Source organism: Acanthopagrus latus, chromosome 5, assembly GCF_904848185.1.
Source record: "Acanthopagrus latus isolate v.2019 chromosome 5, fAcaLat1.1, whole genome shotgun sequence".
NCBI lineage: Eukaryota > Metazoa > Chordata > Actinopteri > Spariformes > Sparidae > Acanthopagrus > Acanthopagrus latus.
This window is the reverse complement of record NC_051043.1, coordinates 600190-621983: the sequence shown is the minus strand read 5'-3', so window position 1 is coordinate 621983 and position 21794 is coordinate 600190. Positions and strand designations below refer to the sequence as shown.

At 39.1% G+C, this 21794-nt stretch overlaps 1 long non-coding RNA gene across 1 annotated transcript; it reads left to right on the top strand.

The window, feature by feature from the left end:
• Positions 1-11821: 11821 nt before the first annotated feature.
• Positions 11822-13535, top strand: LOC119018908. Its single transcript, XR_005074894.1, has 4 exons — positions 11822-12307; positions 12743-12819; positions 12960-13048; positions 13148-13535. It is a non-coding gene; the product is annotated as an uncharacterized LOC119018908 (long non-coding RNA).
• The last annotated feature ends 8259 nt before the right edge of the window (positions 13536-21794 follow it).

The window sequence follows — 21794 nt, the reverse complement described above, 5'->3', positions numbered from 1 at the left end:
TCTGCCTGCCCCTCTTATTGCCTCTCCCCCTGCTCTGAATTACCAGTGTCTTTCCAGGACATTTACCAATGCATGTTAACATTGTCCTAATCATCAGAGACATATGGAACAATTCAAAAGCATGGCTGCCCACCAACTTAAGGTGCCACCTGGATAAAAGACCTCCTATTGTGCACTACTTCAATCAAATAACATAAGATGGCTCAGAAACTCAGAAACTCTCAGAAACTGCTTACAGCTGATACCAAAGAAGAAAAATGTTGGTTTAACATGTACTGTACAGCATGTACAATGGCCTTTAATGACAATGATAAACCCTGAAGATTATAGTTGGAATACAAACAGAAAAAGCACATCGGACGTAGAAGACTTATGACAAAATCTCTTAAACTAAATAAGGTAGTGTGTTGGAGCCGGTGGTTTGTGGCAACAGGGTGCTACTGTAAGTTTGACAGCCTATGACATATAGCCAACAACAAGACCAAAGACAGTTATGTACATTAAAGGTCAAGGGTAAATATAGTTTACTGACACATATCTTAAGCTCTACTTTCTTATCTTAAACATAGTCAGGTCACCCAACAAGAAATCAGCAGCTGATTTTTAACTTCTTATCTAGCTAAGTAGTCAGCAGGCCATTAGTCAGTAAGTTTAAAGTTAACATATGATTATATTCAATAGTAACAGTGTGTCTGAATTCCGTAGTACCAATGCTCTACAAATGCAAGTTAGCAGGGTCACATTAACCTGTCAGGGTGTCTTGGAGCAGTCCCAATCCTCTTCACATATGTAACCTAAGCTCTTGGACACTGCTGTAACATTGTGTATTTTATTCTGGGATGTATTGCACACTCAAAATAACTAATGAACTAAAGGTGAGTTTATAATATGTATTTGGGGCATAGTTATAATATTATTAGCTATTGACATAGTCAGCAAATTCTCTTAATGACAAAAAATTGTGATCAGCACAGTAGCTAAATTACAAAAAGCTATCATTAGCTTAACAATACTGAACAGACATAATTACTATGCAGTCTGTTCAATATTGTTAAGACAGCCCCATTGTATATGTAAATATGCAAAGAGTTTTTGACAGCCCAGCATAAGGACTTCTGGAGTATTATATGGCTTGGAAGCATTTTCCTATGGAAGGCTACTAACATTATTTGTTTTTCTTTTTTCCTCAGCTTTCTTTTGCTGTGATCCCAAAACAAGTATCATTTGATTTTAACGTGAAATAGGCCTGATTACAATAACATCCATTAATAATGGAATATATTATTATTATTATTATTATTATTATTATTATTATTATTATTATTATTATTATTATTATGTTGTTATTATTATTATTTTGTTGTTATTATTATTATTATTATTATTATTATTGTTGTTATTATTATACAAGCAAGTTAGCAACCTTGTTAATATAGCTCAAAAATTATATTTCATGAGAAGAAAAGTACAAAATCATGTTCTCTCTGCCTTCCAGAGTATACAGAAACAGTCACAGATTTAATTGATGTGATGAGAAGAATTTTTCTGCAACACACATTAAATAAAGAGAAATTAAGACTAGAAATTATTGGTGGCGTTTGTGAGCATAATAAGACAAAAGCACAAAGCTGATGTTATGTCATCTCAAATGGCATCGAATTCTGGGAAAAATGGCTGTGACGACTAGAGCACCTTGGCATTCATTTAGCAGGAGTAAATAGGGTAAGTGACTGCAGGACAAGTAGTCTGTATGAAAACTGACACAATAGTTCATATTGTGAATAGATTGTAGATTTTTTTTTTCAAAGTAGTGCATTTTTATCTAACATTAGAGCCTTTTTTCCTCTGTAATCATAATGATAAAAGATTATAAAATAATTTCTTTATTGTGATGGAAAATGAATATCAATTTGAAAAAAAAAAACATTTGAGCATTTGCTATTTATAATGTTTAATATTCTATCCTGCAAATATTGCATTTGTCTCCATTTCATTTGTAAACCCTTCTTGAATGCAGATAGTAGTAAACTATGAATACAAATATATCTCATACGTTTTAGTTATTTTTATTGTACAGCCAATGTTTACTTTAACTGCTCACTGGATTTTGTTGTACCAAAGGAAATATTTTCTCGACACACATCTACCTCATTTGTGCCAACAATCATAATTTGATTACAATCTTAATTGCCAGTGCATTCATGCTATTTCATATGCATACATTTGAGCAAAGACAAGACAAACCAAGACAAAAACAATAAATTATTCTAGAGAATTACATTGCAACAAAGGACATTCTTATGACATTCTTTAGGGATAACCAATTTTGTACTTTATTGCTACCATACAGCTGAGCTGTATTGTGCCATAATTTATATATAAGTGGAAGAGAGTGCAATAGCTAAAAAGTCTAAACTTAAGCAGCACTGGAGCTTTTGCTAAATGATGTCACTAGAGTCAAGGTCGGGGGATCCACTCAAGTCCAAAGAACTGCCTTGTTGTGTGCTTTTTGGAGTGTCAGTATTACTCACTGTGCATGATTTTTTTCATGCAGATTGCACATAGTTTTTTATTTAATATGCTATGGCTAGTTCAGTTCCATGGTGAAAGTGTTGATTTCCATGCTGATCACGACAGTCTAGATTATGATGTAGAACTTGTACAAACAAAATCATCAGGCAGAGGAAATCCTCATCCAAAAGTTTTTGAAGGTGGTTTTTAATAATTCTTGTGTTTACTTGAAATGTGATCTTAAGTAAACAGATAACTCTTTAGGTAATTCAAGAAAATAATAACTTCCCCAAACTTAACTTTAGATCCTTGAGCTCTGAAGCAGTTTCGTCAGCCCAATATTAATGGACTTGAATGCTTTTTCTCAAAACAGTTCAATCAGACAGATCTCACTTACTGAATCTGAACATGTCCACCCTCAAGAGAGTTGTAAAATGGGAGCTGTTATGTTAGACAAGAAACAGCCAATATTAGTGCTTCAACTTATGTTGGTAGCTAACTGATTCTAAAACTAAAAGCTACATTTTGTGGTCATCTTATTTTAAAAATGTGTAAACCAAGCATTTCTTATTCTTCAGATCCATCTGCTGTATCTATCTGTTTACAAAAAAGTTAATATCATTCAAAGTGACAGCCAAAAAAAAAAAAAACCTAGAATATCATGAAATTGTCCAGGAGTTTCTATGTTGTGGAGCACTGAGGAGATCATTAAAAGACAACCAACCATATAAATACTTCTAGAACTAGCCATTTCTCACATTGTCTGGGGTCTAGTCACCATTTAGTCACCATGATGAATTATATTCAAAAATAGCCACAATCCAGGACCATCATAGTATGTGCCATGGAAGTAGATCAGGAAAACTGACATTACAGTCACTCAGGAGCTCTGAACATTGAAAACACAAGGTCACTGGGTGGTAGGCAATCTCAAGACTATTAAACTGGAAAAGACTATGTCAAGCAGGTGTAGTAACAAAAACAAGTGCATTAGTAAGTACAAAGAAAAAGACAAAAAAAACATCTTTATTTATTTGCAAGGGTAAGTCATGTTTTGTATTTGTTCGCTCTTTACTTCTTTGCTTGTACCTTAAACATTTTCAAGAAGATTGCCTGACACCTTTTGAGTTTGTATTGTCAACATGTCCCCCCTTACAAATCTATGACATGGCAATCTGGATTATGGTGCACAATGATGCCCCTGGATTCACTTGGGTGAAGTTTCACAGTCAACAGAAAAATTCTGGAGTTTTTCAACAAACCAGAAATGCATCATTCTCCTAAAAAACACTCAAGAAATTGCAATTTTAACTTTAATTACATTTATTTTATCCACAGCTCCACCAAATTCTGTAAGGTAAAAATATTAATGAACATATATTACAATAATGCAATGACTTTGAATTTAGCCAACAAAAAGAATAACTTAAGATGAAGAAGAAATATTTATACATGTAGCATGATATTAAATGTAAGTTCAATTTATTAAATCTTTAGGTTTTAATCTTATTTATGTATATCCAATTGGTTTTAAATGATTGTAGATTGTCAATAGGTTCCACATTAATGAATTCCATTTGGAACATGATTTTGTTATCTACTTTATTTGCTAATGCAGCAATTGACAATTTGGTGCCCTTGGTCCAAAAAAAAAACACAATACAGCAGCATTTTTGACAGTGTATTACATGTGATTGGATGTAATTGGATTGTGATTTGTTACAGTTACTTAAATGTGAAACTTTTCTGCTTACTTTAGCCCGCTTGACGGTAAACTTAATACCTTCAGGGTATGGACCGCTGGCAAAAAGAGACACTTTAGTTTTTTCCTTGTAATTACATGTTATTTCATAACTTAAATTAAAGTATTAAATTAACCATACTGATCCATGTAGCAAGCTATGTTATGTTAGCTCACATGTGCAAGACCAACCTGCTTGCACTACACAAGTATGCCCCAAATAAAGAGGTATCACAAGTACAAAATATGGACGTGCTCAGTATGGAAATGCGTCAAGAACAGCCGTGGGTGAAAAGAAATTTCTTCCTTCCTTTTCAAACTCAAAAAGTAATGACCAACAGCACCTTATTGGCCAAAATTAATGTAAGATTTTAATAAAAATGTGCATGTGCAGTCTGAAGCAGATGTTCTTCTTCTCTGTTGCAGTTTTGTGACAGCTGGTGTTTTTAAGTCCCAATCGAGTTGTGTAGAAGAATGCTACAATGCTGTTTTGCTGTGAGGCTCAATAAATGTTTTGTAGACAGCAAAACTTAACCTGATATTCCATCCACATGGGGTAGACGATGACTGAATTTTCATTTTTGGGTGACTTTTATATGACAGCACAGAGTTACTGGCACAATTCTCACCAAAGACTTTTCCGTGCTTTACATAACAAACAGCAGCACAGACCAGCAAATTCAAAGCAACATCTCTGCATGCAGAAACAAAAAAATGCATTGACTTGTGTTAACATTGTAACATGATGTTTACTTTGTATTTTAGCCCTGCTGTGCTCGTAGTTTTAGACATCAGTCACTTTATTATCTATGTCTGAAGCTTTAGATGTTTGTTTTATCTATTTTACAATCCAGTGTATTATTGGAATGCTGGATGTGGTGCTCAGGGTTAAGATATAAAAAGGGGAAAGAAATTTTCCTGTTTTGCCATTTGACTTGTTATATATTAGAAATAAAATCATGTTCTTATCATCAATGAAACACTTTCTTCTGGCATTTTGTTTTTGTCATTTTATGACACTGACTCCATATAAAAAATATGCATCGTCCCTTAAAAGAACACAAAAGAATTCTGATCAAAATTGTATACTCCATATAATTTTAGCTTAATGTCTCAACCCTTCATAATTCAATTCAACACACAAGAGAGTCCCCTCAATGTTCTCAATGGGGGGGGGGGGGGGGGGCACATAAAAAATGGTGTACTCCAGTGACATTGCTGGTACTTGAAGAACTACAGGTCATATACCAAGAGATCGAGACTAGTTCAGATTTTTTGTCTCAGTCTCACTTGTATGCAAATTGACCATGTGTAAAGCTGACATCTATATTATTCCTTATAATTGCAGCTGTATACTGACATTAGTGAGTCATATTTGAGTCCCGTTCTTTTAATTGTTTTTTTAAATTATTATTAATACCTTAATATAATATACGCTATCAGACATTTATGCATATTTCTTCTTGTTTCATGCAGGGGGTGTAGTTCTGTTAAGAAAGAACTTGTGACTACAAAACAAGACTATTGATGGTGTTTGTCCTATATAGAGGAACAGGTATATTTCAAACAAAAAAAACAAAAAAAACAAAAACAGGCTATTTAAGCATTTAAGATTAAACAATGAACAACTTATTTGTCTACCCTGTGTAAAGTGGTCATGAACTATTATTATTATTATTATTCTCACTTCACCTCTTTTTTCACATGACAGCTCCTCCTCATCTGCAGGAGTGGCTGGACATTTTCACGACTCTCAAACTCACCATTCTCTTCCTGCCATTTCTGTTTTGCCTTGCTGGATCCCTGTGGAGCCAGGGGACCTGGGGTAGCCCTTGGAGGGCAGGGTTCTACAGGTACACTGGCCACTGCAGTGGAGGGGGCTGCCTGGATACACCAAAAGCCAGATAAACAGGGTCAGGCAGTGTCTCAGAAGATTAACCAGTAGCCATTAAGGATGGGAGTAGACTGGGAGCTGGGAGATACTTCAACAGATAAAGGAGTGTTTCTGACTCAAAAAGGGTACTAAGTGATGACAGATTACCATCTGATGATGGCTGAGAATTGGGTGCAAAGGTAACTTGGAGACTAGAGGGTCTCTCCTTGGAGGAAGTAGTCTCAATGAAGCTCATGATGGAGAAATATTTCAACACTGTCTTCCACTCTGACCCTGCACGACTCTTCTTCTCTCTCATTGTCTTTCTCTGTCCCTAAGAATTTTCCATCACCTCATCCCCTCCATCATCTTGTAAAAAAAATTAAACGATGTGATGCGTTTTCTGTAATAAAATATTCAGCATATTAATTTATAGTAAGCTTAAAATCACATACACAAGTAATGCTTATCTCATGCTTATGATGCATGAACCAATGTATAGTGCTGATAAAAAGTATTCACTGCCTCGGGTGTTTTTCCATCAATTGCTTAATGTCACAGTGAAAATACATACATACATACATCATACAAGGACATGTAAATTAATTAAAATATATACAATGTAAAATAAGTGTTCTATCAGTAGTCACCCTTTTCAAGTCAGTATTAAGTGGATGTAACTTTCCATTCATCTTTGCAAAACTGCTCAAACTCTGTCAGGTTGCACAGGGATTGGACATAAACAGCCTTTTTTAAGTCCACCCACAAATTCTGTATTGGATTGAAGTCTGGGCTTTTGACTCAGCCACTCCAGAACATTCACCTTGTCTTTAAACTATTTCTGTGTAGCTTGGCTGTATGCTTCGGGTCATTGTCTTGCTGAAAAACAAATCTTCTCCCAAGCTGTAGTTCTTGCAGACTGAATCAGATTGTCCTCCAGGATTTCCCTATATTTTGCTGCATTTATTTTACCCACTACCTTTACAAGCCTTCGAGGACATACTGCTGCGAAGCTTCCCCAGCATGATGTTGCCATCACCATACTTCACTGTGGGGATGAAGGGTTTGTGGTGGTGATGGTGGTGTCTGACAAACATAGCATTTGGCCTCAAGGCCAGAAAGCTCCATTTTGGTCTTATCAGACCAAATAACCTTCTTCCATTTGACCTTGGAGCCTCCCACATGCCTTTGGGTGAACTATAGTAGATACTTAATGAGCTTTCTTCAACAGTGGCTTTCTTTTTGCCACTCTCCTATAAAGTTTGGAGAAGTACCCGACCAAGAGTTGTTGTATGCAATCTCTCCCATCTCAGCTGCTGAAGCATTTATGTCCTTCATAGTAGTCATAGGTGTCTTGGTGTCCCTCACTAGTCCTTCTTCACTCAGTTTGTGAGGACGGCTTGCAGATTTACACATGTGCCATATTCCTTCCATTTCTTTTGATGGATTTAAGTGAACCCTGGGGGATGTTCAGTGACTTCAGAATGTTTTGTATCTATCCCCTGACTTATACTCATCAATAACCTTTTCACAGAGTTTTTTGTAGTGGTCTTTTGTCTTCATGGTGTAATTGTAGCAAGGAATAATGATTAACTAATTATGTGACTGGACCTTCAGACACAGGTGTCTTTATACAACAATGATTGCAGACACATTCACTGCACTCCATCTGCATTTCACTAATTGTGAAATGACTAGCAACCAATTGGCTGGTCCTCTATTGAATTAGGTCAGCCACCTTGACAGGGGGTGTATAATTATACAATCATCATTTTACATTTGCCACTTGTACAGCCACTTGGACTTCATGTAATAAATTCACAGTTAATTGATCATCTAAAAACAGTTGGTAATTCACAGCTACTTCACTGAAATGTAACCATATTTGCTTGGTTCCTCATACATAGCACTTTATCTCAAAGCTATGCATTTACTCAGCTTTTCTGATAAAAATAAATAAATAAATTTAAAAAAGCTTTATGTTTATATGGGACAGATGTAAACTGTTCAATTGGTTGAACTGATCCTCAGAAATGAAATGGCTAGCTTCCAGTAGTATAATTTGTTAAGACAACTGGCTCTACAGATTTTAATATAGATTTGTACTTTTTCTTCCTCATTCTAGCACCAATGAAAATTACATTATATTTAAAAAGGCATATGCAGTTTTTAAGCACAACTCAAGTGTGGAGAACTAGAAAATCCTATTCAGCAAACACAGACAGTTTGGTTGAGTGCAGCATTAAGCAGGTAAATTGAGGTAAAGATTGGTTAATTAAGGCTGAGAATCCTAGTGTAATTAGGAGCAGCAAAGATTAGTGGCTGCTGTTAGCATGACAAGGATTTGCAGGTAATAGACTTCTTATTGGGGCTGGCTGAATGTTACTTTATACTTCAGAATGAACAAAAACAAATTACGGGCAGTCGTCCGATAATGGGTTTTCTTGTCGAAGGTTGACAGAAATCCATGCCCCTCCAACACAGTGTTAATTTTATGCATCACTGACAAGCACCGTGCTAATCAATAGCACTACTATAAAATAAGGTGAAGCATCAATCTGCAGTGAAGGTGTCGGATGGAGCTGTGAGCAGACAGAGAAAAACATTGCTTCATACATAATGAAGTCTGTGCAGTCTTGTCAGAGCCTAGTTTTGTCCAGAAAGACTGAATCAGCAGGGTGGCAGCAGTGAGAACTGACTGTTTAGCTGCTGCTTTTTGACTGCACTGGGAGGTCACCATCATCTTCTTCAAAAGAGTCTTGTTCTAAAACTGATATGTCAGGAAGTAATCAGATTACTCTCTCTGCCGAAATCGCCTGAAAGCCACATAACATATAAGGTGTCCCAACAACCTAACTTATTGTCCCAACACCTGAACTTATATAGCTCATGAGCAGCTGTGGAAAGTACATTTAGCTAATTTAGAGAGTACGTTGCTTGAGTTTCCCACATTGTTTCTTTGAATGCCCCCTGTTAAGTGATAAACAACACATTGTTGTATTTTAGACTTAAGTAGCTTCCAACTTTTTTGAATTCCAATGTCTTACCAGAAGTAAAGAGGTAGATGTCACATTTCAGATGTCTATTAATCTTTACCAGCTCCACCAAATAATGATTTCAACCACGAAATATGTATATTTTTTTAAGTTAAAATAATCAAATATCTAACCAAAGAAAATCAAATACGGTGGTCCTATTTGGACTTCTTGGAGCAAATAAACTTCTTGGAGCAAATGAAAACCCCAGGTCCCCCCCCCCATCACTAAAATTCAAAAGAACACATGGCTATGTATATTGCCACATTATTCAGGTGCTTATACAATAACAAAGACATCATGAGTATTGTATGCTTTTTCTGCCCCTTAACTCCCCTACATCCTTGACCTTTAAAAACTTGTACAATTTATCTGATATGGCTTTTCCACAAAACACATTATTATTATAGAATTTTTTTTTCATCATTTAGAAATTCCCAGAGCCCTGTTTGTCAAAACCATCAGTCCAAAATCTAAAGACTCTTCATTGACTATCATAAATGACAAGCAGCAAAATATTACATCCAAGAAGCTAGAGACAGAAATTATGAAAATGACTTAAAACACAGCACTCCTGATTTATTCCATGATGTGCTCTCTCAAAAGTAAGAATTCATTCTGTGCTGTCTCCACTGTGTCTTTGGACACAGCTGCACTCTGCAGATGTTCCTGAACTGCTGTATCTAGTGATGCTTGAAAATCCACAAATCTTCTGAAAACACCCAGATTTTATCAGAATTTACTTTCATCATGGCCACACAGGGCTCAAACTCACTACTGAACTTTACTGTCTATTATTTTAGACAAGCTCTTTCACTCTAACTTCTCCTGCAGCGTTCAGCAACTTCACTGATTTTTCTCATTTTGATCTATCCTCCACAACGCACTCCATTATACAAGGCTCCTCCAACTCTCTATGAAGATTTTTAATCTACATTTTTATGCAGATTATAATTGGAACATTGGACTAAACCAGGCTAAAATATCAGGGAAATATTGGAATAAACCAGTTCTCAATCAAACTGACAATATTTTCAAAATCAAAAAAGTCAAAAGAACGAGAAAACTAGAAATGTCACACAATGCTTTCCTTGGCTATCAAACCGTTTCCTATTCTAGCAGATTTGATTAAAATCCCGTTTTCAACTGAAAAACCAAACAGCAAAAAGAAAGATGCCTCGATAAAGTCTTTTACATTGTGAAAACGTTCTGGCCATCAAAGTGGTCATGGATACCAACCATGGTGCTTTCTGTGTTAAACTAAACATGCCACATACATACCATGTCATATATAATGTGGACCAAGAGGCGTCTGAAAATAGTCTTTAAATGTTGAGTGAGATGTGTTTTAGTCCAGTGAAATGATATCTGATAAGCTGCTGTCAGTCCCTCCTGCGCTGGTGCCCCCTCCTCCTCCTGTGATGACCCGAGTCTCATGGATAGTGTTGGCAGCATGGGTGCTGGTGTCATAGTGACTGCTCGAAGAGGAGATCAGTGCTGAGCTGGTGCTGGGTGCAGCTGCACTTTGCATACTGCTCGTCAGGTTGTCCAGGAACATCTGTGGCCGGTAATGCTGACCAAATGCTGACATTACATTGAACAAACCTTATCTACATCCACTTGAAAAAAAAATATATATATATATATGTATATATATATATATATATATATATATATATATATATATATATATATATATATATATATATATATATATCATGAGACATAGGTGGGGCCGTGCTCTAGCACCCCCTATTGACGAGCTGATACTGTTTAAGCCTAAGTCCCACTTGATCAAATATAGATACTTTGTTTTGGGTTTTGGTGGGTTGCCCCAGCCACTGATTTATTGCCATTATTTATTGAGAATCTGGGACTGAGATTAAAAAATCAACTGTCTTGAAAAACTGCACTTTCAATTTGTTTTTTATGCAGGACTTTTATTAATGGAGTATTTATACATTGCTATATTGGTACTTCTACATGAGTAAAGTAAATATGTAATATGCAATGAGCTGGGTATGTAGGCTTCAGTATCGTTCTGACATTAACTCTCTGTGCAAGGGCCATGAGGCTGCATTTCACCTGACCTACAAGACACTCAAAACAAGTAAGTGTATTTATTCTATTTACTGTGTATTTATACTGTGTATTTACACTGTGTACTGTGTAGTAATACTGTGTACTATGCATTTATACTCTGTACTGTGTATTTATACTAAGTACTGTGTAGTTTTACTGTGTACTCTGTAGATACTGTGTACTTGTACTATGTCTGCTCAGAGGCACAGGAATCATTTCATTTGACAGAATGTGTTCCTATATTGACTGATTATCTTCCTCTGTATTCACAGATATTCTGATCATCATTTAATAAGCCAGAATGTGATGATGGTGTCTTCTGGACACTGGAAACTATCTTTAGACTAACTGTTTGAGGGAAAGACGAAATGCTGTAACATGTAAACCCTGATGCTAAGGAATAATCAGTGTGACATGTTTAAAACAGACCATGAAAAATAAAAATTCCAATAAATGAAGACACTTGTTTGAACAAACTAAATATATACCCTGATGATGACACGCTTGAGCTTAATCTGTTATCTGTGTTCACTATGAAACTCCTGTCGTGTTGTGACCTATGGGATCAGTCTGATCAGCTGCAGTCCAATCAATGACTGAGGGGGCGTGTCGGCCGGTGAAAGACTTCCGTGAAGGCAGCTCTCGTGAGTGCTCGCTCCTCAGAGATCGATTCTCGTTATTCGGAGTACAAAGAAGAGAATTAAGAGACAGCCTACAAGACGGTGGACAGGAAGGACTTCCGATTCAAGCGTGGAGCAAGAAAAACAACAAAGAATACAAATGAGAAGTATCCTCCGACGCTAGCTGTGTCCCAATTCAGGGGCAGCATCCTTCGGAGTGCGCATTATAAGAGCAATTACTTCACTACGCCGCGCGAAGCCTTTCCCAAAGTGTCGTCCAAATGCTCCGCACAAATGCTGCCTTCTTTTGCCTCTTCCTGGAGGACACATCGCCACTATCCTTCGCGGCTCTAAATTGGCCAGATTCATTGTGCGCCCAAAGAGAAGAAAGCAAGAAAGAAAGAAATAATGGCGACCTCAAGTGGCGCCGATCTCTCATTTAAATGTAAGTATTGGGTCTATACTCAAATTTTTCCTCATTTGAGCGTTAAACTTACAGGGATCTTAAAACCTCAAAATATCAGTTATAAAATACATTGGTAATGCTCAACTCAATGCCTTTGGAAGTAAAGCCTGAGAAGCTTTTACTTCAAAATGTTACACGATCACAGGTTGACTTACATCATATTGTGACTATGGAGATTATATAGACTCGTTTTAATTCGTATACATAAATGGACCAAGATGAACAGATTCAGATCAGGCTGTGATCCCTGTAAAGTCTAGTTAAACGTTTGAATAAAGAGCTAAGTTTATGATTATCCTTGTGATGATTATATATATATATATATTTTATTTTATTTTAATTTTTTTGCTGTATTAGAACCCTTTTGTCTGTTACCGTTACACAAAATATCTTTTACATTTCATTGTGTTTTAGGGAGCAGAGAGTTTCATCCCTGACCAAAAACGAACATTTGTTCACAGGGCGAAATATTCCACTGCGGCTGGATGGAAGTAAGGCAATAATTAACAATAAATAATAAATATCCGATTTCTCAGTCATGATGTCACTTTTTGTAAATCTTTGTTTGTTTGTTAATCTGTGTTAATGTGTTCTTGTGTTGACCTTTTCTCTTGCTTCTCTCTGTGTTCAGAACAGTTCTGGAAAAAATGGGCCTGCAGGGGAAGGTCGAGGCCAGAAACAAGTGGGACCATATAAAGATCCAGTACAAAGTAGCTGCAGGTTTCAATGATGATGTGGAAACTAAATAATATTTGCTTTATCCATGCAAGTTAATAAATAATTTGCTGAAAATTGCTGACGTGATTTCCACTGCCTTAGGATTGCTAATATCCAGGGACAGGAGAGGGGGTCAGCAGGAGGCCCAGCGCTGCTACTGCGTCCTGGTTTATCCTCATGGCTGAGGTGTTAGGACAGAGGCCTTCCACTGCCCTCCTGTCCTAACGCCTCCATCCCTGAGGACACACCAGGGCCAAGTGACCAGGAGGAGGAGGATGATGACAATGAGGACGAGAGCCAGCCAGGGCCGAGGAGGAGGAGGAGGAGGACATGAGGCTGCAGAAAGGATGGAGAGACTCTTCTCTGCTCCAGAGGACAATCCTTACATTATAGCTGTTGTTATTTAGTAAATGTATGGGTTATTTTTAAATTATTTGTTCATAATTGTTCATTTTATATAATCATGAAATAAAATATTGTTCTATTGTTACACGTTGTCAAGTCCATTAAGTATCAAGTGCTACTTTTCAGGGACAACAAGGGATTAAATGTTTTCTTTTATTATTAAGGTCTTAATATTTACAACTATTTGCAAAATATCAGCATAAATAATTATTTACTGATCATTATTAATTATTAACAAAAACAATTATTATTAAAAACAACATTAAAACAGTTACAGATGATGGACAGTAGCAGGCTGAGCAGGAGTCCCTGCAGTGCTGCTGGGCTGGATGGTGTCAGTGGGACATCATCTGGTTCGGTACTCAGGGTGTTTGGGGGTCCAGTGTCCTCTGTCTACCACATCGTCCATCAACTAGGTCTGCGGTTCTGACTCTACGGACAGCTGCCATGTCACTAAGAATTTCTTAAGAAACAGGCAATTTCATAATATAATTATAGTAATAATAAATATTTACAACAAACAAATCTATCTACTAAACATTTTAAATAGGAATAATGCCTTTAAAATCAAAATAAAACCATATGTGTCAATCAGCAGTTTATATGTATGCGTATGTATATCAGCAGTAATGTATTGGTATGCTGATTATCCCATACTGTTAGCTAGCTAATAATGATAATATTGATAACATTACTGTGGCTTCAGTAACAGGTTTACCTATCCACGGTCCTCTCAACCCAAGATAAACCAGGGCTGCTTCTCCTCTTCCTCCACATGGAGGAGACCTAAACCCCCACAGCCCTGTGATTAAAGCTCAGACCCTAACTTATGGGAGCTCTGGCTCCCACAAACTTAAAGAAGATGCTTTACCCATTTTGGATTCTTCCTGAACCATAACTTGTACACTGCAGCCATGAGTGGGGGTTGTAAACAAAATGGTAAAGACAGTAAAACCTGACTGTGCTGAAATTTTTTCCTCACCAGAGACTATATTTTGAGTGTGCCCCCACAATTGTGTTAATTAGTGAAGCACTATTTGCAGGCTAGTAATGGTGCATAAATTAAAGAAAGCAAAGTTGGGTCAAGCGTGTTTTATTTCAACTCATACCCCTCCATCCACATCATGGGATACGGAGACCCAATATAATAACTTATGAATATTAGCCCCCCTTAATTGGTAAATGCTAATACCCTAGCTTCTTTCTGCCTCTTCAGATGTGCCTTTCTTATCCATGGGATGTTCTGATTTCTAATAAAGGCAGATATGGATTTGTCTAGCTCCTAGGAATGTTAGCGTCAGACAGATTAAGTACCGGTGGTATGATGGTGAGGTCAAACAGGAGAGGGCTCAGCAGACAGTCTTGTCTCATAACTCTGCGAAGAACCTTTACTACAGATGGAGTTTCAGAAAAATACAGAACATGGTCTGGGCTGGATGTATCACTGTGTGCATAACTGACTCACATCTGCATCCCAGACCGTGGTTAAAATCTTGCAGTCACAGCAGCACTGGCTCAGAGGCCGACATGACTCACATTTAAGTGGGTCTTTTACCTTCTTAAGAAAGACTGAAATCGCGGCCTGAGTTTTTGTAGATGGGAGCACTTCACACTCCTGTGCTCAAGCATACACAGTGCCTATGAAAAGACTGGGCCCCCTAAAGTCAAAATGAAAGCAGATTTCTAAAAACAATGACAATTAAATAAAAATACATCATGTAAGATAAGTGTTCAAAGTATTAACCCCCTTCAAGTCAGTATTTATTAGATGGACCTTTGACCTCAATCACAGCACTGAGTCTTTGTGAACAGTTCTCAATCAGGCCTGCACATATGGACACTGCAGTTTTACTCCATTCTTCTTTGCAAAACTTCTCGAGCTCTGTCAGGTTGCACAAGGATCGGGCGTGAACAGCCCTTTTCAAATTCTGTATTGGATTGAGGTCTGGGCCAAGTCATAGTTCTCTTGCAGATTGAATCAAGTTGTCCTCCAGGATCACCCCATATTTTACTGCATTCATTTTACCCACTACCTTTACAAGCCTTTGGACCTTCTGCTGAGACGCGTCCCCACAGCATGGTGCTGCTATCACCATGTTTCACAGTGGGGATTGTGGGTTTGTGGTGATGTGCAATATTTGGTGTCTGCCAAACATAGAGTTTCATCTGATGGCCAGAAAGCTCCATTTTGGTCTCATCAGACCAAAGAACCTTCTTCCAGTTGACCTTGGAGTCTCCCATATGCCTTTGGGTGAACTATAGTAGCTATTTAATGAGTTTTCTTCAACAGTGGCTTTCTCTTTGTCACACTCCCATAAAGCTTTGACTGGAGAAGAACCATGCCAAAAGTTTTTGTACACAGTCCCTTCCATCTTAGCTGCTGAAGCTCCTTCGGAGTAATCATACATGTTTTGGTGGCCTCCCCCACTAGTCCTCTTCTTGTCTTGGAAATGTTTTGTATCCATCCCCTGACTTATACTCTTCAATAACCTTTTCTAAGTGTTACTTTGAGTGTTGAATGATCTGGACCTTCAGACACCAGTGTCTTTATACTACAATCACTGGAGACACATTCACTGCATTCTGGTGATCTCCATTTCACAAATTGTAAGAAATCCAGCACTAATTGACTGGACCTCTGTTGAATTAGTTCAGTCACCTTAAATATGAATAGGGGTGGATACTTATGTAATCATTTATCCTACAGTATACATTATTCATAATTGACTTGACTTTGTGGAATTCTCTTTTCACCTTGATATGATAGTTTGTTTTGTTTTTTTATTCAAAAACGAAATTATACTGACCATGATTCTACAGTGGCCGACAAGGGCAAATGCAGCAATGGCCAAACGCTGCAAATACATAAACTATGCAGAACCAAAGACACACAAAACACATGCAACAACAAAGTGCTGCAACAGAAAAATGCTGTAACAACAAAATGCTACAATGGAAAAATGCTGCAAACAAAGAAACAATGCAGAACCAAAACGACACAAAGCCCAAAACACACGCAATAGTGCTGCATATCGAGTCATAACGTGTCAACACATTGCAAGTGTCAACACAACGGAAGTGTTAGTCTTTTTTAACTGTCATTGTTATATTATTGTAAAAGATCACAATCAGTTTTATATTGCATGTGTTTTGAGGTTTGTGTCATTTACGTTACCTATTAAAATGCACTACATCAACGCCTGTGCAAAAACAGAATTGACTGAAAATGTGAATAAAACTCACAAATGATCCTTTTCCTAGGCACAAACAGTGAGACGAAATGACAATCGCCGCGTTCAAGTTGAACTCCCGCTGACTGACTGCAGCAGCGAGATCTGCGGGCGACTGCAGGGGCGGGGCTACAAACGCTGCTATGAAATCGGACACTCTCTTTTCCCGCAGACGTGACGTGACGTGACTTGGCTGAGCTTGCGGTGTTCGCCTTTTAGAGGTGGAGGAAATTGAAATTTCATTAATGTTTGAGGAAAATCAACAACAAGGGCGATCAGCTGTCTTACCTGACGCTGTGGGAACTTTGCTGGCCTTTTTCTCGTATTAGTCCCCTTCGGAAATTATTCAATCTGAGCTGTTCAAAATAGATGTCCATCAAAACTTGTGTGTGTGTGTGTGTGTGTGTGTGTGTGTGTGTGTGTGTGTAGACAGTTCATATTTAGAGACAACAGAATGTGACAGCTTTGTCACAATAACAACTTCAAATTTGGATATTTTGTAATTGTTTCACAACAAAATGGTCGCACATTAATGGTCCAGGTTTATCAAGAGTAGATGAATAGCCAAAATGTTGTCTTACTGTAAATGCTCATGCTCTGTTTTCCTTGTAATGTCACCATTAAATAAATTTGAACTTTGTCTATCTGGTACATTATAGTAAGTCTTGCCCAATAACAATACAATACAGTTACAACAGTTATTAATTATTATGATGACACCTGTGCTTGGGTGCATGATTATATCACAGCTGAGGGGAATTTGCTGACAACATTCAACCAATATGCATAGAGACACATAAATGCATTTTCTTATAGCAACATTATTCACAATGAATGAAATAATTTGATAGTACAGATAATAGTGGACACAGCAGTTAACCACTTCTCCATCATTACCACAAGTAGGGTGACAGAACTGAGCAGTTTATTGAACAACTCCTTTAGGGTGTTGCGTTACATGAAGGATTTTATAGTTTTCTTCATGTTGATTACCCCATAGGTGCGGCCACATGGCTGCTACTTATCTGAAAGTGTGTGGCACTTGTGTAGAAAAGAGGTGCAGGCGCTTGTGGGTATGGAAATTCATCGAAACACACGTCATATACGTCAGCGTAGATGAGAGCCAATTAGGGCAAAGTCCTGACATCATAAAGGTGGGTCTAGTGTCACGCAGTACCTGCAGAGCAACTGCGCGACTGCTCTGCAGCCACCTTGCTCCCGCGATAACTTAAGGTCAACCACTCACATCCAGGTTATCGTGGACACATTTTAACCAGCATGCATCACAATTTAGGCAGTGCTGCACAGCTCCCCATGATCGTGAACTCACCTAATGATAGCTGGAGCTGCAAGCTGGCCACATGGCATGTAGAAGCTACACTATGACCTGGCAGTGTCATGTGACCTAATCCATCTATCAGAACACAGGCTGGACATAAATAAGAAAATAATGAATTCCCTTAAATGCCAATAGGGGGAGACAAGGCAAATACAGGCAAAGCTCACACAGAACATGACATTCCCCGCCTGGTATTGTTTAAATACCACTATATGAATAACTTGAACATGTCTGAATAACATAGAGAACTAAATTCAAATGTCTTCCGCACTGGGAAGAATTGTCTCTGAGACAGGTCTCAAGAAAGTCTTTGCTGACCCAGATCTTGTGACCCTGAGTTGGATCTTCCTGACCTTTCCATCTCGGTCAGGGAACGTCTTTGTGACCAGAGCCATTGGCCACTCATTCCCCTTCACCTGGCTATCTTTAAGCAGGACTAAGTCACCCTTTTTCAGATTAGGACGCACGTCCTGCCACTTGCTACAGTTTTGAAGCATTCACTAAGTACTCACGTCTCCATCTGTTCCAAAAAGTATTGGCCAGATGCTGGACCTGTCTCCGCTTTGGAAAACTAAAGTGCAGCCTTCTTCACCCAAGTACTTCCTGACATTGGGCTCTTCAGGATCTGTGAGGAGCATATGCAATTCCTTGCACGCACCTGTAAAGTTGGTTCCGCAATCGGAGTGGATTTGCCTAGTGGGTCCTCACAGAGCAAAGAAGCGACGCAAGGCGTTAATGAAACTTGAAGCGTCCATTGCCACAATCAACTCAATGCACTCAGCGTGTGTGCACGTAAAAAGTACAGGCCACCTTTTGCTGTTTGCTTGACCACCACAGGTTCGTCTTGTGGTGATAACCCAGGGACCAAACACGTCAAGTCCCACGAAGGTGAAAGGCGGCTCTGTGCTTAAGCGATCGGGCGGCAGATCTGCCATCTTCTGCTCAGCAGTTCTCCCACGAAGCTTGTCACATACAACACACTTATGAAGGATAGTGTTGCTACATTTCCTCAGAAGTAGCGTTGCAATATGGCTGCGACCTGAGATGACAAGAGGCATCATTTCTTTTGTGTCAAGTGCCAACCTATTGAGCCTGCCTCATATTCTTAGAAGGCCATCCTCGTCCACCTGGGGGTTCAGCTTTCTCAGAGGGCTGTCTTTCGAGATGTTCTTCCCGGCAGCCAGGCAAGAGAACTCTTTGCTGTAGGTCTCTTTTTACACACATCTGATGATGAGAGTTTCTGCTTTGAGCAGCTCTTCTGCTCTATGAGGCCTTTTGCATCGATGCCAGCCACTACAGTCTTCATGCTTGGCCTTAACAGCACCTCTTTGAGACTGAGTAATGTGTGTCAGGAATGCTATGGCTCGCACCAAGGACTTCGAAGATATGAACCGCTCAAAACAATGACATCCCAGATTAGTTGGAGGAACAGAGAGCTTGGAAGCATGAGCACGCACCTCAGTGTCAAGATCTGGAGCGATAAGGTCGTATGACTCCTCTTCTGAAGTGGACATTCCTTCAGGTAGAGACAAGAAAGGTGGCCCAGTCAGCCATGTCATGTTAACAAGTCCGGCTGCAGGTACAGTGGCGTGATCTGCTGGATTCTGAGTGGTGCAGATGTAATGCCACTGCCAGGTTTGGTGGATTTCCTGATTTGCTGTACTCTGTTGGAAACATATACATAAACCGCAATGTATCTAAACTGATTTCCAACTCACTTTCCACTAACTAATACAGCCATTTCCACCGCTAATACAGCTGCACCCAGCTCCAGCCTCGGGTAGTGTCGCTGTCGATCACATTCAGGTAAACTCAGACTTTGTAAGGAGTTTTTCCATATTCTCCATTCAGCTTCCTTTTCGTCTGGAAGAGGACTATCCCAGTCGAGGACCTAGAGTAATAACTGAGCCTCTGGATCTAGGTGTGGAATCTTATGGGCTATGTATTTCAGGTGCGCATGATGCTGCGCAGCTGCAGATGTCGGGATCCCCGACCGATCATCTGGCATGTGATTACACTCTATGAGTGTGGGAAGCATCACCCTTGTCATTCCATCCAACGACTCCACCATAAACCCTGTAGCTCTTCTGATGTTTCAGTAGAACCTGCACACGTGCAGAGTGTGTATGGCGATTCTAACCCTTTAATTTGGAGGAGGTTGAAGAATTCGGACCTGGCTAATGACTTGCTACTTTGATCATCCATAATAGCAAACCTTAATGACTTTGACTTGATATGCCTTGGGATAGACTTTCACAAGGCAGATCTTAGAAGAAGATCTAGATTCCTTACCTCTGTCACAAACTTCTGTGCACCTAAATGTGACCGCTGACTGAGGTGCCTCGTCTTCCCCCTTCCCGCCATGCTCTAAGGAGGGGTCTCTAATGTGCCATGGAGCAGGTCCAGCGTGTAGTGCAGCAATGTGGCTGTCGCTCTCACATTCTTTGCACTTTAAGGCCACTTCACAGTTCTTTGCGAGTAGTAGAAGAGCAACACCTAAGGCAGATGCCCTTCTCTTTAAGAAAAGCCTTACGCTCCTCGAGCGGCTTATACTTCATAAACCTCTACACTTTCTTAGAGGATGTTTTTTTTTCATGAATGGGGCGTTGTCTATTGATATCACTCAGCTTGCTGCTCGAACTGTCTGACTGAGAAGTTGAGCCTTGCGATGCAACTTCAGTCTTGTGAGCAGACACTTGACTTTTCATGTATCCTGATCTCCTTTCCACTCATTCAGGTTTTGGTGGACCTGTGGTGAATCTGTAGGAACTGTTTGATGAAACCATAGAACAGTCGAGAGTGTGCAGCTCGGGTCGTTTCTTCTGCATGCTTCATTACATTTGAAGTCTGTGAAGAAAGTATATGGAGGAAAAGAAATATTATATTATATTATACTGCTCCTTGTACTGAGAACCATGAGCTAACCACCTCTCTTGCAGATTGTGTGACAACTTTTCAACTCTCTGCTGGCGTTAGCCTTTTAGGTTGCTGTGCCTTGTGGTTGTCATTGTCTGTCGTGGTGCGTTGACAAACCACAGGCGTTGCCCTTTCAGGCTGCTTTGCTGTAGGAACATTACTCTTAAGTAGGACATGAGAAGTGCCACTGTCATCCCCAGGGGTGAGATCTTTTTTTCACATCTGGCAATGAAGACGGTGTATATGGTTTAAGTTCTGGAGGCTCTGTATCACTAAGATGTGGCTTGGAGTGCTGTTCGACATAATCATGGGTGCGCTGCATGACAACGTGAACTGAATCGGGGTGACTCCCACTGCTCTCTCTATCCTCAGCCTCTGCTTCTGCTTCAAGAACGTCAGCTTCTGCCAAAGCTTCAGCTACCTCCTTCTCATGTCTTAAAGGAATACGCCACCCCTAGGTGAAATTGAGTCACTCCACGCAGTCCCTAGAGTTGGATGAGTGAGCGAAAGCGTTTTTTAGCCGACCCAGCCATTGTCCTAATCTAGAAACGCCGCGGTTAGCTTTAGCTTAGCATAGTCGCTGTAATCCGGCGTGTCCAGCTAGCATGTCGTTGCAAAAGTGAATCAAATAACTCAAGATTTGTTTTGTAATTATTTCTCGTGACCTATACATTCATATCGAGTACACATATAAATGCAAATTAACACGAAGGGATTTACTAGACCAATTTATATCTGGAACTATTTGCTGCCGCAGCACAGGCAAAGCACCGCTACCACGCGCAAAGACCTGAAACCTGAGACCAGCACCCGAAAACCCTCAACTTCCGTCAATACACTGACAGCACGCAGCACCACA